Source organism: Lepisosteus oculatus, chromosome 7 (assembly GCF_040954835.1).
Source record: "Lepisosteus oculatus isolate fLepOcu1 chromosome 7, fLepOcu1.hap2, whole genome shotgun sequence".
In the NCBI taxonomy this organism is placed as follows: Eukaryota; Metazoa; Chordata; class Actinopteri; order Semionotiformes; family Lepisosteidae; genus Lepisosteus; species Lepisosteus oculatus.
The window spans coordinates 27,720,400-27,735,753 of record NC_090702.1 but is presented as its reverse complement, the minus strand read 5'-3'; positions in this window follow the sequence as shown (position 1 = coordinate 27,735,753).

Sequence of the window (15,354 nt, the reverse complement as noted above, 5' to 3'; positions counted from 1 at the left end):
TGGAGGGCTTCTGAGACACCCTGCAGGAAGGTACACTTTTCAACCCTAGCTAGGGTTAGGGTTAGCGATCCCACACGACGTAGAAGTTTTTTACTGTCAGTGCTGCATTCCGGGCCCCCAGTTAACTTTAGGATGAGTGATAATTTGTTCCTATCTGCACTTTTATTATTCGGACACTTTTGGCCACTTTTTAATAAATTGCCCCATTCACTGATTTTATCCCAAAACTGAGCCAGATGAAAAGTGTGAAGAATACCTGTTCTAAGGGGTAAACTCTCTTCATTTTGTCATTTAAAGTGAAGCTAGAAGTGTAACTTTGGGCAAAATTCTATGGTTCTTTTAACCCTAACCCTAGCCAGGCATTAAAAGCATGCCGATGTATGAACCATTTGACAGCATTTTTCACCTCAATGAAAATTTGCCTTTAGAAGTCAGATTATTAAAGAAGATACATTTCCAAGAGGTTTTGAAAACTGTTTGGGTTGTTTGAGACTCATATTTTTGGGTTTTAGGAAAAAATTCAAATCTCATGATTGGAGGGCTTCTGAGACACCCTGCAGGAATGTACACTTTTCAACCCTAGCTAGGGTTAGGGTTAGCCATCCCACACGACGTAGAAATTTTTTACTGTCAGTGCTGCATTCCGGGCCCCCAGTTAACTTTAGGATGAATGATAATTCGCTCCTATCTGTTCTTTTAGTTTTCTGACACTTTTGGCCACCTTTCAATAAATTGCCCCAATCACTGATTTTATCCCAAAAGTGAGCCAGATGAAAAGTGTGAAGAATACCAGTTCTAAGGGGTAAACTCTCTTCATTTTGTCATTTAAAGTGCAGCTAGAAGTGTAACTTTGGGCAAAATTCTATGGTTCTTTTAACCCTAACCCTAGCCAGGCATCCAAAGCTTACCGATGTATGTACCTTTTGACAGCATTTTTCACCTCAATGAAAAGTTGCCTAAAGAAGACAGATTACTAATGAAGATACATATCCAAGAGGTTTTGAAAACCGTTTGGGTTGTTTGAGACTCATATTTTTGGGTTTGAGGAAAAAATTCAAATCTCATGATTGGAGGGCTTCTGAGACACCCTGCAGGAATGTACTCTTTTCAACCCTAGCAAGGGTTAGGTTAGCGATCCCACACGACGTAGAAGTTTTTTACTGTCAGTGCTGCATTCCGGGCCCCCAGTTAACTTTAGGATGAGTGATAATTTGCTCCTATCTGCACTTTTATTTTTCGGACACTTTTGGCCACTTTTTAATAAATTGCCCCATTCACTGATTTTATCCCAAAACTGAGCCAGATGAAAAGTGTGAAGAATACCTGTTCTAAGGGGTAAACTCTCTTCATTTTGTCATTTTAAGTGAAGCTAGAAGTGTAACTTTGGGCAAAATTCTATGGTTCTTTTAACCCTAACCCTAGCCAGGCATTAAAAGCATGCCGATGTATGTACCATTTGACAGCATTTTTCACCTCAATGAAAAGTTGCCTAAAGAAGACAGATTTTTAAAGAAGATACATTTCCAAGAGGTTTTGAAAACCGTTTGGGTTGTTTGAGACTCATATTTTTGGGTTTGAGGAAAAAATTCAAATCTCATGATTGGAGGGCTTCTGAGACACCCTGCAGGAAGGTACACTTTTCAACCCTAGCTAGGGTTAGGGTTAGCGATCCCACACGATGTAGAAGTTTTTTACTGTCAGTGCTGCATTCCGGGCCCCCAGTTAACTTTAGGATGAGTGATAATTTGTTCCTATCTGCACTTTTATTTTTCGGACACTTTTGGCCACTTTTTAATAAATTGCCCCATTCACTGATTTTATCCCAAAACTGAGCCAGATGAAAAGTGTGAAGAATACCTGTTCTAAGGGGTAAACTCTCTTCATTTTGTCATTTAAAGTGAAGCTAGAAGTTAAACTTTGGGCAAAATTCTATGGTTCTTTTAACCCTAACCCTAGCCAGGCATCAAAAGCTTGCCGATGTATGTACCATTTGACAGCATTTTTCACCTCAATGAAAATTTGCCTAAAGAAGACAGATTATTAACGAAGATACATTTCCAAGAGGTTTTGAAACCGTTTGGGTTGTTTGAGACTCATATTTTTGGGTTTTAGGAAAAAATTCAAATCTCATGATTGGAGGGCTTCTGAGACACCCTGCAGGAATGTACACTTTTCAACCCTAGCTAGGGTTAGGGTTAGCCATCCCACACGACGTAGAAATTTTTTACTGTCAGTGCTGCATTCCGGGCCCCCAGTTAACTTTAGGATGAATGATAATTCGCTCCTATCTGTTCTTTTAGTTTTCTGACACTTTTGGCCACCTTTCAATAAATTGCCCCAATCACTGATTTTATCCCAAAAGTGAGCCAGATGAAAAGTGTGAAGAATACCAGTTCTAAGGGGTAAACTCTCTTCATTTTGTCATTTAAAGTGCAGCTAGAAGTGTAACTTTGGGCAAAATTCTATGGTTCTTTTAACCCTAACCCTAGCCAGGCATCAAAAGCTTGCCGATGTATGTACCATTTGACAGCATTTTTCACTTCAATGAAAATTTGCCTAAAGAAGACAGATTATTAAAGAAAATTCATTTCCAAGAGGTTTTGAAAACCGTTTGGGTTGTTTGAGACCCATATTTTTGGGTTTGAGGAAAAAATTCAAATCTCATGATTGGAGGGCTTCTGAGACACCCTGCAGGAATGTACACTTTTCAACCCTAGCAAGGGTTAGGGTTAGCGATCCCACATGACGTAGAAATTTTTTACTGTCAGTGCTGCATTCCGGGCCCCCAGTTAACTTTAGGATGAGTGATAATTTGCTCCTATCTGCACTTTTAGTTTTCTGACACTTTTGGCCACCTTTCAATAAATTGCCCCATTCACTGATTTTATCCCAAAACTGAGCCAGATGAAAAGTGTGAAGAATACCTGCTCTAAGGGGTAAATTCTTTTCATTTTGTCATTTAAAGTGCAGCTAGAAGTGTAACTTTGGGCAAAATTCTATGGTTCTTTTAACCCTAACCCTAGCCAGGCATCAAAAGCTTGCCGATGTATGTACCATTTGACAGCATTTTTCACTTCAATGAAAATTTGCCTAAAGAAGACAGATTATTAAAGAAGATTCATTTCCAAGAGGTTTTGAAAACCGTTTGGATTGTTTGAGACCCATATTTTTGGGTTTGAGGAAAAAATTCAAATCTCATGATTGGAGGGCTTCTGAGACACCCTGCAGGAAGGTACACTTTTCAACCCTAGCTAGGGTTAGGGTTAGCGATCCCACACTACGTAGACGTTTTTTACTGTAAGTGCTGCATTCCGGGCCCCCAGTTAACTTTAGGATGAGTGATAATTTGTTCCTATCTGCACTTTTAGTTTTCGGACACTTTTGGCCACTTTTCAATAAATTGCCCCATTCACTGATTTTATCCCAAAACTGAGCCAGATGAAAAGTGTGAAGAATACCTGTTCTAAGGGGTTAACTCTTTTCATTTTGTCATTTAAAGTGCAGCTAGAAGTGTAACTTTGGGCAAAATTCTATGGTTCTTTTAACCCTAACCCTAGCCAGGCATCCAAAGCTTACCGATGTATGTACCTTTTGACAGCATTTTTCACCTCAATGAAAAGTTGCCTAAAGAAGACAGATTACTAATGAAGATACATATCCAAGAGGTTTTGAAAACCGTTTGGGTTGTTTGAGACTCATATTTTTGGGTTTGAGGAAAAAATTCAAATCTCATGATTGGAGGGCTTCTGAGACACCCTGCAGGAATGTACTCTTTTCAACCCTAGCAAGGGTTAGGTTAGCGATCCCACACAACGTAGAAGTTTTTTACTGTCAGTGCTGCATTCCGGGCCCCCAGTTAACTTTAGGATGAGTGATAATTTGCTCCTATCTGCACTTTTATTTTTCGGACACTTTTGGCCACTTTTTAATAAATTGCCCCATTCACTGATTTTATCCCAAAACTGAGCCAGATGAAAAGTGTGAAGAATACCTGTTCTAAGGGGTAAACTCTCTTCATTTTGTCATTTTAAGTGAAGCTAGAAGTGTAACTTTGGGCAAAATTCTATGGTTCTTTTAACCCTAACCCTAGCCAGGCATTAAAAGCATGCCGATGTATGTACCATTTGACAGCATTTTTCACCTCAATGAAAAGTTGCCTAAAGAAGACAGATTTTTAAAGAAGATACATTTCCAAGAGGTTTTGAAAACCGTTTGGGTTGTTTGAGACTCATATTTTTGGGTTTGAGGAAAAAATTCAAATCTCATGATTGGAGGGCTTCTGAGACACCCTGCAGGAAGGTACACTTTTCAACCCTAGCTAGGGTTAGGGTTAGCGATCCCACACGATGTAGAAGTTTTTTACTGTCAGTGCTGCATTCCGGGCCCCCAGTTAACTTTAGGATGAGTGATAATTTGTTCCTATCTGCACTTTTATTTTTCGGACACTTTTGGCCACTTTTTAATAAATTGCCCCATTCACTGATTTTATCCCAAAACTGAGCCAGATGAAAAGTGTGAAGAATACCTGTTCTAAGGGGTAAACTCTCTTCATTTTGTCATTTAAAGTGAAGCTAGAAGTTAAACTTTGGGCAAAATTCTATGGTTCTTTTAACCCTAACCCTAGCCAGGCATCAAAAGCTTGCCGATGTATGTACCATTTGACAGCATTTTTCACCTCAATGAAAATTTGCCTAAAGAAGACAGATTATTAACGAAGATACATTTCCAAGAGGTTTTGAAACCGTTTGGGTTGTTTGAGACTCATATTTTTGGGTTTTAGGAAAAAATTCAAATCTCATGATTGGAGGGCTTCTGAGACACCCTGCAGGAATGTACACTTTTCAACCCTAGCTAGGGTTAGGGTTAGCCATCCCACACGACGTAGAAATTTTTTACTGTCAGTGCTGCATTCCGGGCCCCCAGTTAACTTTAGGATGAATGATAATTCGCTCCTATCTGTTCTTTTAGTTTTCTGACACTTTTGGCCACCTTTCAATAAATTGCCCCAATCACTGATTTTATCCCAAAAGTGAGCCAGATGAAAAGTGTGAAGAATACCAGTTCTAAGGGGTAAACTCTCTTCATTTTGTCATTTAAAGTGCAGCTAGAAGTGTAACTTTGGGCAAAATTCTATGGTTCTTTTAACCCTAACCCTAGCCAGGCATCAAAAGCTTGCCGATGTATGTACCATTTGACAGCATTTTTCACTTCAATGAAAATTTGCCTAAAGAAGACAGATTATTAAAGAAAATTCATTTCCAAGAGGTTTTGAAAACCGTTTGGGTTGTTTGAGACCCATATTTTTGGGTTTGAGGAAAAAATTCAAATCTCATGATTGGAGGGCTTCTGAGACACCCTGCAGGAATGTACACTTTTCAACCCTAGCAAGGGTTAGGGTTAGCGATCCCACATGACGTAGAAATTTTTTACTGTCAGTGCTGCATTCCGGGCCCCCAGTTAACTTTAGGATGAGTGATAATTTGCTCCTATCTGCACTTTTAGTTTTCTGACACTTTTGGCCACCTTTCAATAAATTGCCCCATTCACTGATTTTATCCCAAAACTGAGCCAGATGAAAAGTGTGAAGAATACCTGCTCTAAGGGGTAAATTCTTTTCATTTTGTCATTTAAAGTGCAGCTAGAAGTGTAACTTTGGGCAAAATTCTATGGTTCTTTTAACCCTAACCCTAGCCAGGCATCAAAAGCTTGCCGATGTATGTACCATTTGACAGCATTTTTCACTTCAATGAAAATTTGCCTAAAGAAGACAGATTATTAAAGAAGATTCATTTCCAAGAGGTTTTGAAAACCGTTTGGATTGTTTGAGACCCATATTTTTGGGTTTGAGGAAAAAATTCAAATCTCATGATTGGAGGGCTTCTGAGACACCCTGCAGGAAGGTACACTTTTCAACCCTAGCTAGGGTTAGGGTTAGCGATCCCACACTACGTAGACGTTTTTTACTGTAAGTGCTGCATTCCGGGCCCCCAGTTAACTTTAGGATGAGTGATAATTTGTTCCTATCTGCACTTTTAGTTTTCGGACACTTTTGGCCACTTTTCAATAAATTGCCCCATTCACTGATTTTATCCCAAAACTGAGCCAGATGAAAAGTGTGAAGAATACCTGTTCTAAGGGGTTAACTCTTTTCATTTTGTCATTTAAAGTGCAGCTAGAAGTGTAACTTTGGGCAAAATTCTATGGTTCTTTTAACCCTAACCCTAGCCAGGCATCCAAAGCTTACCGATGTATGTACCTTTTGACAGCATTTTTCACCTCAATGAAAAGTTGCCTAAAGAAGACAGATTACTAATGAAGATACATATCCAAGAGGTTTTGAAAACCGTTTGGGTTGTTTGAGACTCATATTTTTGGGTTTGAGGAAAAAATTCAAATCTCATGATTGGAGGGCTTCTGAGACACCCTGCAGGAATGTACTCTTTTCAACCCTAGCAAGGGTTAGGTTAGCGATCCCACACAACGTAGAAGTTTTTTACTGTCAGTGCTGCATTCCGGGCCCCCAGTTAACTTTAGGATGAGTGATAATTTGCTCCTATCTGCACTTTTATTTTTCGGACACTTTTGGCCACTTTTTAATAAATTGCCCCATTCACTGATTTTATCCCAAAACTGAGCCAGATGAAAAGTGTGAAGAATACCTGTTCTAAGGGGTAAACTCTCTTCATTTTGTCATTTTAAGTGAAGCTAGAAGTGTAACTTTGGGCAAAATTCTATGGTTCATTTAACCCTAACCCTAGCCAGGCATTAAAAGCATGCCGATGTATGAACCATTTGACAGCATTTTTCACCTCAATGAAAATTTGCCTTTAGAAGTCAGATTATTAAAGAAGATACATTTCCAAGAGGTTTTGAAAACTGTTTGGGTTGTTTGAGACTCATATTTTTGGGTTTGAGGAAAAAAATCAAATTTCATGATTGGAGGGCTTCTGAGACACCCTGCAGGAATGTACACTTTTCAACCCTAGCAAGGGTTAGGGTTAGCGATCCCACACGACGTAGAAGTTTTTTACTGTCAGTGCTGCATTCCGGGCCCCCAGTTAACTTTAGGATGAGTGATAATTTGCTCCTATCTGCACTTTTATTTTTCGGACACTTTTGGCCACTTTTCAATAAATTGCCCCATTCACTGATTTTATCCCAAAAGTGAGCCAGATGAAAGGTGTGAAGAATACCTGTTCCAAGGGGTAAACTCTCTTCATTTTGTCATTTAAAGTGCAGCTAGAAGTGTAACTTTGGGCAAAATTCTATGGTTCTTTTAACCCTAACCCTAGCCAGGCATTAAAAGTATGCCGATGTATGTACCATTTGACAGCATTTTTCACCTCAATGAAAAGTTGCCTAAAGAAGACAGATTTTTAAAGAAGATACATTTCCAAGAGGTTTTGAAAACCGTTTGGGTTGTTTGAGACTCATATTTTTGGGTTTGAGGAAAAAATTCAAATCTCATGATTGGAGGGCTTCTGAGACACCCTGCAGGAAGGTACACTTTTCAACCCTAGCTAGGGTTAGGGTTAGCGATCCCACACGACGTAGAAGTTTTTTACTGTCAGTGCTGCATTCCGGGCCCCCAGTTAACTTTAGGATGAGTGATAATTTGTTCCTATCTGCACTTTTATTATTCGGACACTTTTGGCCACTTTTTAATAAATTGCCCCATTCACTGATTTTATCCCAAAACTGAGCCAGATGAAAAGTGTGAAGAATACCTGTTCTAAGGGGTAAACTCTCTTCATTTTGTCATTTAAAGTGAAGCTAGAAGTGTAACTTTGGGCAAAATTCTATGGTTCTTTTAACCCTAACCCTAGCCAGGCATTAAAAGCATGCCGATGTATGAACCATTTGACAGCATTTTTCACCTCAATGAAAATTTGCCTTTAGAAGTCAGATTATTAAAGAAGATACATTTCCAAGAGGTTTTGAAAACTGTTTGGGTTGTTTGAGACTCATATTTTTGGGTTTTAGGAAAAAATTCAAATCTCATGATTGGAGGGCTTCTGAGACACCCTGCAGGAATGTACACTTTTCAACCCTAGCTAGGGTTAGGGTTAGCCATCCCACACGACGTAGAAATTTTTTACTGTCAGTGCTGCATTCCGGGCCCCCAGTTAACTTTAGGATGAATGATAATTCGCTCCTATCTGTTCTTTTAGTTTTCTGACACTTTTGGCCACCTTTCAATAAATTGCCCCAATCACTGATTTTATCCCAAAAGTGAGCCAGATGAAAAGTGTGAAGAATACCAGTTCTAAGGGGTAAACTCTCTTCATTTTGTCATTTAAAGTGCAGCTAGAAGTGTAACTTTGGGCAAAATTCTATGGTTCTTTTAACCCTAACCCTAGCCAGGCATCCAAAGCTTACCGATGTATGTACCTTTTGACAGCATTTTTCACCTCAATGAAAAGTTGCCTAAAGAAGACAGATTACTAATGAAGATACATATCCAAGAGGTTTTGAAAACCGTTTGGGTTGTTTGAGACTCATATTTTTGGGTTTGAGGAAAAAATTCAAATCTCATGATTGGAGGGCTTCTGAGACACCCTGCAGGAATGTACTCTTTTCAACCCTAGCAAGGGTTAGGTTAGCGATCCCACACGACGTAGAAGTTTTTTACTGTCAGTGCTGCATTCCGGGCCCCCAGTTAACTTTAGGATGAGTGATAATTTGCTCCTATCTGCACTTTTATTTTTCGGACACTTTTGGCCACTTTTTAATAAATTGCCCCATTCACTGATTTTATCCCAAAACTGAGCCAGATGAAAAGTGTGAAGAATACCTGTTCTAAGGGGTAAACTCTCTTCATTTTGTCATTTTAAGTGAAGCTAGAAGTGTAACTTTGGGCAAAATTCTATGGTTCTTTTAACCCTAACCCTAGCCAGGCATTAAAAGCATGCCGATGTATGTACCATTTGACAGCATTTTTCACCTCAATGAAAAGTTGCCTAAAGAAGACAGATTTTTAAAGAAGATACATTTCCAAGAGGTTTTGAAAACCGTTTGGGTTGTTTGAGACTCATATTTTTGGGTTTGAGGAAAAAATTCAAATCTCATGATTGGAGGGCTTCTGAGACACCCTGCAGGAAGGTACACTTTTCAACCCTAGCTAGGGTTAGGGTTAGCGATCCCACACGATGTAGAAGTTTTTTACTGTCAGTGCTGCATTCCGGGCCCCCAGTTAACTTTAGGATGAGTGATAATTTGTTCCTATCTGCACTTTTATTTTTCGGACACTTTTGGCCACTTTTTAATAAATTGCCCCATTCACTGATTTTATCCCAAAACTGAGCCAGATGAAAAGTGTGAAGAATACCTGTTCTAAGGGGTAAACTCTCTTCATTTTGTCATTTAAAGTGAAGCTAGAAGTTAAACTTTGGGCAAAATTCTATGGTTCTTTTAACCCTAACCCTAGCCAGGCATCAAAAGCTTGCCGATGTATGTACCATTTGACAGCATTTTTCACCTCAATGAAAATTTGCCTAAAGAAGACAGATTATTAACGAAGATACATTTCCAAGAGGTTTTGAAACCGTTTGGGTTGTTTGAGACTCATATTTTTGGGTTTTAGGAAAAAATTCAAATCTCATGATTGGAGGGCTTCTGAGACACCCTGCAGGAATGTACACTTTTCAACCCTAGCTAGGGTTAGGGTTAGCCATCCCACACGACGTAGAAATTTTTTACTGTCAGTGCTGCATTCCGGGCCCCCAGTTAACTTTAGGATGAATGATAATTCGCTCCTATCTGTTCTTTTAGTTTTCTGACACTTTTGGCCACCTTTCAATAAATTGCCCCAATCACTGATTTTATCCCAAAAGTGAGCCAGATGAAAAGTGTGAAGAATACCAGTTCTAAGGGGTAAACTCTCTTCATTTTGTCATTTAAAGTGCAGCTAGAAGTGTAACTTTGGGCAAAATTCTATGGTTCTTTTAACCCTAACCCTAGCCAGGCATCAAAAGCTTGCCGATGTATGTACCATTTGACAGCATTTTTCACTTCAATGAAAATTTGCCTAAAGAAGACAGATTATTAAAGAAAATTCATTTCCAAGAGGTTTTGAAAACCGTTTGGGTTGTTTGAGACCCATATTTTTGGGTTTGAGGAAAAAATTCAAATCTCATGATTGGAGGGCTTCTGAGACACCCTGCAGGAATGTACACTTTTCAACCCTAGCAAGGGTTAGGGTTAGCGATCCCACATGACGTAGAAATTTTTTACTGTCAGTGCTGCATTCCGGGCCCCCAGTTAACTTTAGGATGAGTGATAATTTGCTCCTATCTGCACTTTTAGTTTTCTGACACTTTTGGCCACCTTTCAATAAATTGCCCCATTCACTGATTTTATCCCAAAACTGAGCCAGATGAAAAGTGTGAAGAATACCTGCTCTAAGGGGTAAATTCTTTTCATTTTGTCATTTAAAGTGCAGCTAGAAGTGTAACTTTGGGCAAAATTCTATGGTTCTTTTAACCCTAACCCTAGCCAGGCATCAAAAGCTTGCCGATGTATGTACCATTTGACAGCATTTTTCACTTCAATGAAAATTTGCCTAAAGAAGACAGATTATTAAAGAAGATTCATTTCCAAGAGGTTTTGAAAACCGTTTGGATTGTTTGAGACCCATATTTTTGGGTTTGAGGAAAAAATTCAAATCTCATGATTGGAGGGCTTCTGAGACACCCTGCAGGAAGGTACACTTTTCAACCCTAGCTAGGGTTAGGGTTAGCGATCCCACACTACGTAGACGTTTTTTACTGTAAGTGCTGCATTCCGGGCCCCCAGTTAACTTTAGGATGAGTGATAATTTGTTCCTATCTGCACTTTTAGTTTTCGGACACTTTTGGCCACTTTTCAATAAATTGCCCCATTCACTGATTTTATCCCAAAACTGAGCCAGATGAAAAGTGTGAAGAATACCTGTTCTAAGGGGTTAACTCTTTTCATTTTGTCATTTAAAGTGCAGCTAGAAGTGTAACTTTGGGCAAAATTCTATGGTTCTTTTAACCCTAACCCTAGCCAGGCATCCAAAGCTTACCGATGTATGTACCTTTTGACAGCATTTTTCACCTCAATGAAAAGTTGCCTAAAGAAGACAGATTACTAATGAAGATACATATCCAAGAGGTTTTGAAAACCGTTTGGGTTGTTTGAGACTCATATTTTTGGGTTTGAGGAAAAAATTCAAATCTCATGATTGGAGGGCTTCTGAGACACCCTGCAGGAATGTACTCTTTTCAACCCTAGCAAGGGTTAGGTTAGCGATCCCACACAACGTAGAAGTTTTTTACTGTCAGTGCTGCATTCCGGGCCCCCAGTTAACTTTAGGATGAGTGATAATTTGCTCCTATCTGCACTTTTATTTTTCGGACACTTTTGGCCACTTTTTAATAAATTGCCCCATTCACTGATTTTATCCCAAAACTGAGCCAGATGAAAAGTGTGAAGAATACCTGTTCTAAGGGGTAAACTCTCTTCATTTTGTCATTTTAAGTGAAGCTAGAAGTGTAACTTTGGGCAAAATTCTATGGTTCTTTTAACCCTAACCCTAGCCAGGCATTAAAAGCATGCCGATGTATGTACCATTTGACAGCATTTTTCACCTCAATGAAAAGTTGCCTAAAGAAGACAGATTTTTAAAGAAGATACATTTCCAAGAGGTTTTGAAAACCGTTTGGGTTGTTTGAGACTCATATTTTTGGGTTTGAGGAAAAAATTCAAATCTCATGATTGGAGGGCTTCTGAGACACCCTGCAGGAAGGTACACTTTTCAACCCTAGCTAGGGTTAGGGTTAGCGATCCCACACGATGTAGAAGTTTTTTACTGTCAGTGCTGCATTCCGGGCCCCCAGTTAACTTTAGGATGAGTGATAATTTGTTCCTATCTGCACTTTTATTTTTCGGACACTTTTGGCCACTTTTTAATAAATTGCCCCATTCACTGATTTTATCCCAAAACTGAGCCAGATGAAAAGTGTGAAGAATACCTGTTCTAAGGGGTAAACTCTCTTCATTTTGTCATTTAAAGTGAAGCTAGAAGTTAAACTTTGGGCAAAATTCTATGGTTCTTTTAACCCTAACCCTAGCCAGGCATCAAAAGCTTGCCGATGTATGTACCATTTGACAGCATTTTTCACCTCAATGAAAATTTGCCTAAAGAAGACAGATTATTAACGAAGATACATTTCCAAGAGGTTTTGAAACCGTTTGGGTTGTTTGAGACTCATATTTTTGGGTTTTAGGAAAAAATTCAAATCTCATGATTGGAGGGCTTCTGAGACACCCTGCAGGAATGTACACTTTTCAACCCTAGCTAGGGTTAGGGTTAGCCATCCCACACGACGTAGAAATTTTTTACTGTCAGTGCTGCATTCCGGGCCCCCAGTTAACTTTAGGATGAATGATAATTCGCTCCTATCTGTTCTTTTAGTTTTCTGACACTTTTGGCCACCTTTCAATAAATTGCCCCAATCACTGATTTTATCCCAAAAGTGAGCCAGATGAAAAGTGTGAAGAATACCAGTTCTAAGGGGTAAACTCTCTTCATTTTGTCATTTAAAGTGCAGCTAGAAGTGTAACTTTGGGCAAAATTCTATGGTTCTTTTAACCCTAACCCTAGCCAGGCATCAAAAGCTTGCCGATGTATGTACCATTTGACAGCATTTTTCACTTCAATGAAAATTTGCCTAAAGAAGACAGATTATTAAAGAAAATTCATTTCCAAGAGGTTTTGAAAACCGTTTGGGTTGTTTGAGACCCATATTTTTGGGTTTGAGGAAAAAATTCAAATCTCATGATTGGAGGGCTTCTGAGACACCCTGCAGGAATGTACACTTTTCAACCCTAGCAAGGGTTAGGGTTAGCGATCCCACATGACGTAGAAATTTTTTACTGTCAGTGCTGCATTCCGGGCCCCCAGTTAACTTTAGGATGAGTGATAATTTGCTCCTATCTGCACTTTTAGTTTTCTGACACTTTTGGCCACCTTTCAATAAATTGCCCCATTCACTGATTTTATCCCAAAACTGAGCCAGATGAAAAGTGTGAAGAATACCTGCTCTAAGGGGTAAATTCTTTTCATTTTGTCATTTAAAGTGCAGCTAGAAGTGTAACTTTGGGCAAAATTCTATGGTTCTTTTAACCCTAACCCTAGCCAGGCATCAAAAGCTTGCCGATGTATGTACCATTTGACAGCATTTTTCACTTCAATGAAAATTTGCCTAAAGAAGACAGATTATTAAAGAAGATTCATTTCCAAGAGGTTTTGAAAACCGTTTGGATTGTTTGAGACCCATATTTTTGGGTTTGAGGAAAAAATTCAAATCTCATGATTGGAGGGCTTCTGAGACACCCTGCAGGAAGGTACACTTTTCAACCCTAGCTAGGGTTAGGGTTAGCGATCCCACACTACGTAGACGTTTTTTACTGTAAGTGCTGCATTCCGGGCCCCCAGTTAACTTTAGGATGAGTGATAATTTGTTCCTATCTGCACTTTTAGTTTTCGGACACTTTTGGCCACTTTTCAATAAATTGCCCCATTCACTGATTTTATCCCAAAACTGAGCCAGATGAAAAGTGTGAAGAATACCTGTTCTAAGGGGTTAACTCTTTTCATTTTGTCATTTAAAGTGCAGCTAGAAGTGTAACTTTGGGCAAAATTCTATGGTTCTTTTAACCCTAACCCTAGCCAGGCATCCAAAGCTTACCGATGTATGTACCTTTTGACAGCATTTTTCACCTCAATGAAAAGTTGCCTAAAGAAGACAGATTACTAATGAAGATACATATCCAAGAGGTTTTGAAAACCGTTTGGGTTGTTTGAGACTCATATTTTTGGGTTTGAGGAAAAAATTCAAATCTCATGATTGGAGGGCTTCTGAGACACCCTGCAGGAATGTACTCTTTTCAACCCTAGCAAGGGTTAGGTTAGCGATCCCACACAACGTAGAAGTTTTTTACTGTCAGTGCTGCATTCCGGGCCCCCAGTTAACTTTAGGATGAGTGATAATTTGCTCCTATCTGCACTTTTATTTTTCGGACACTTTTGGCCACTTTTTAATAAATTGCCCCATTCACTGATTTTATCCCAAAACTGAGCCAGATGAAAAGTGTGAAGAATACCTGTTCTAAGGGGTAAACTCTCTTCATTTTGTCATTTTAAGTGAAGCTAGAAGTGTAACTTTGGGCAAAATTCTATGGTTCATTTAACCCTAACCCTAGCCAGGCATTAAAAGCATGCCGATGTATGAACCATTTGACAGCATTTTTCACCTCAATGAAAATTTGCCTTTAGAAGTCAGATTATTAAAGAAGATACATTTCCAAGAGGTTTTGAAAACTGTTTGGGTTGTTTGAGACTCATATTTTTGGGTTTGAGGAAAAAAATCAAATTTCATGATTGGAGGGCTTCTGAGACACCCTGCAGGAATGTACACTTTTCAACCCTAGCAAGGGTTAGGGTTAGCGATCCCACACGACGTAGAAGTTTTTTACTGTCAGTGCTGCATTCCGGGCCCCCAGTTAACTTTAGGATGAGTGATAATTTGCTCCTATCTGCACTTTTATTTTTCGGACACTTTTGGCCACTTTTCAATAAATTGCCCCATTCACTGATTTTATCCCAAAAGTGAGCCAGATGAAAGGTGTGAAGAATACCTGTTCCAAGGGGTAAACTCTCTTCATTTTGTCATTTAAAGTGCAGCTAGAAGTGTAACTTTGGGCAAAATTCTATGGTTCTTTTAACCCTAACCCTAGCCAGGCATTAAAAGTATGCCGATGTATGTACCATTTGACAGCATTTTTCACCTCAATGAAAAGTTGCCTAAAGAAGACAGATTTTTAAAGAAGATACATTTCCAAGAGGTTTTGAAAACCGTTTGGGTTGTTTGAGACTCATATTTTTGGGTTTGAGGAAAAAATTCAAATCTCATGATTGGAGGGCTTCTGAGACACCCTGCAGGAAGGTACACTTTTCAACCCTAGCTAGGGTTAGGGTTAGCGATCCCACACGACGTAGAAGTTTTTTACTGTCAGTGCTGCATTCCGGGCCCCCAGTTAACTTTAGGATGAGTGATAATTTGTTCCTATCTGCACTTTTATTATTCGGACACTTTTGGCCACTTTTTAATAAATTGCCCCATTCACTGATTTTATCCCAAAACTGAGCCAGATGAAAAGTGTGAAGAATACCTGTTCTAAGGGGTAAACTCTCTTCATTTTGTCATTTAAAGTGCAGCTAGAAGTGTAACTTTGGGCAAAATTCTATGGTTCTTTTAACCCTAACCCTAGCCAGGCATTAAAAGCATGCCGATGTATGAACCATTTGACAGCATTTTTCACCTCAAT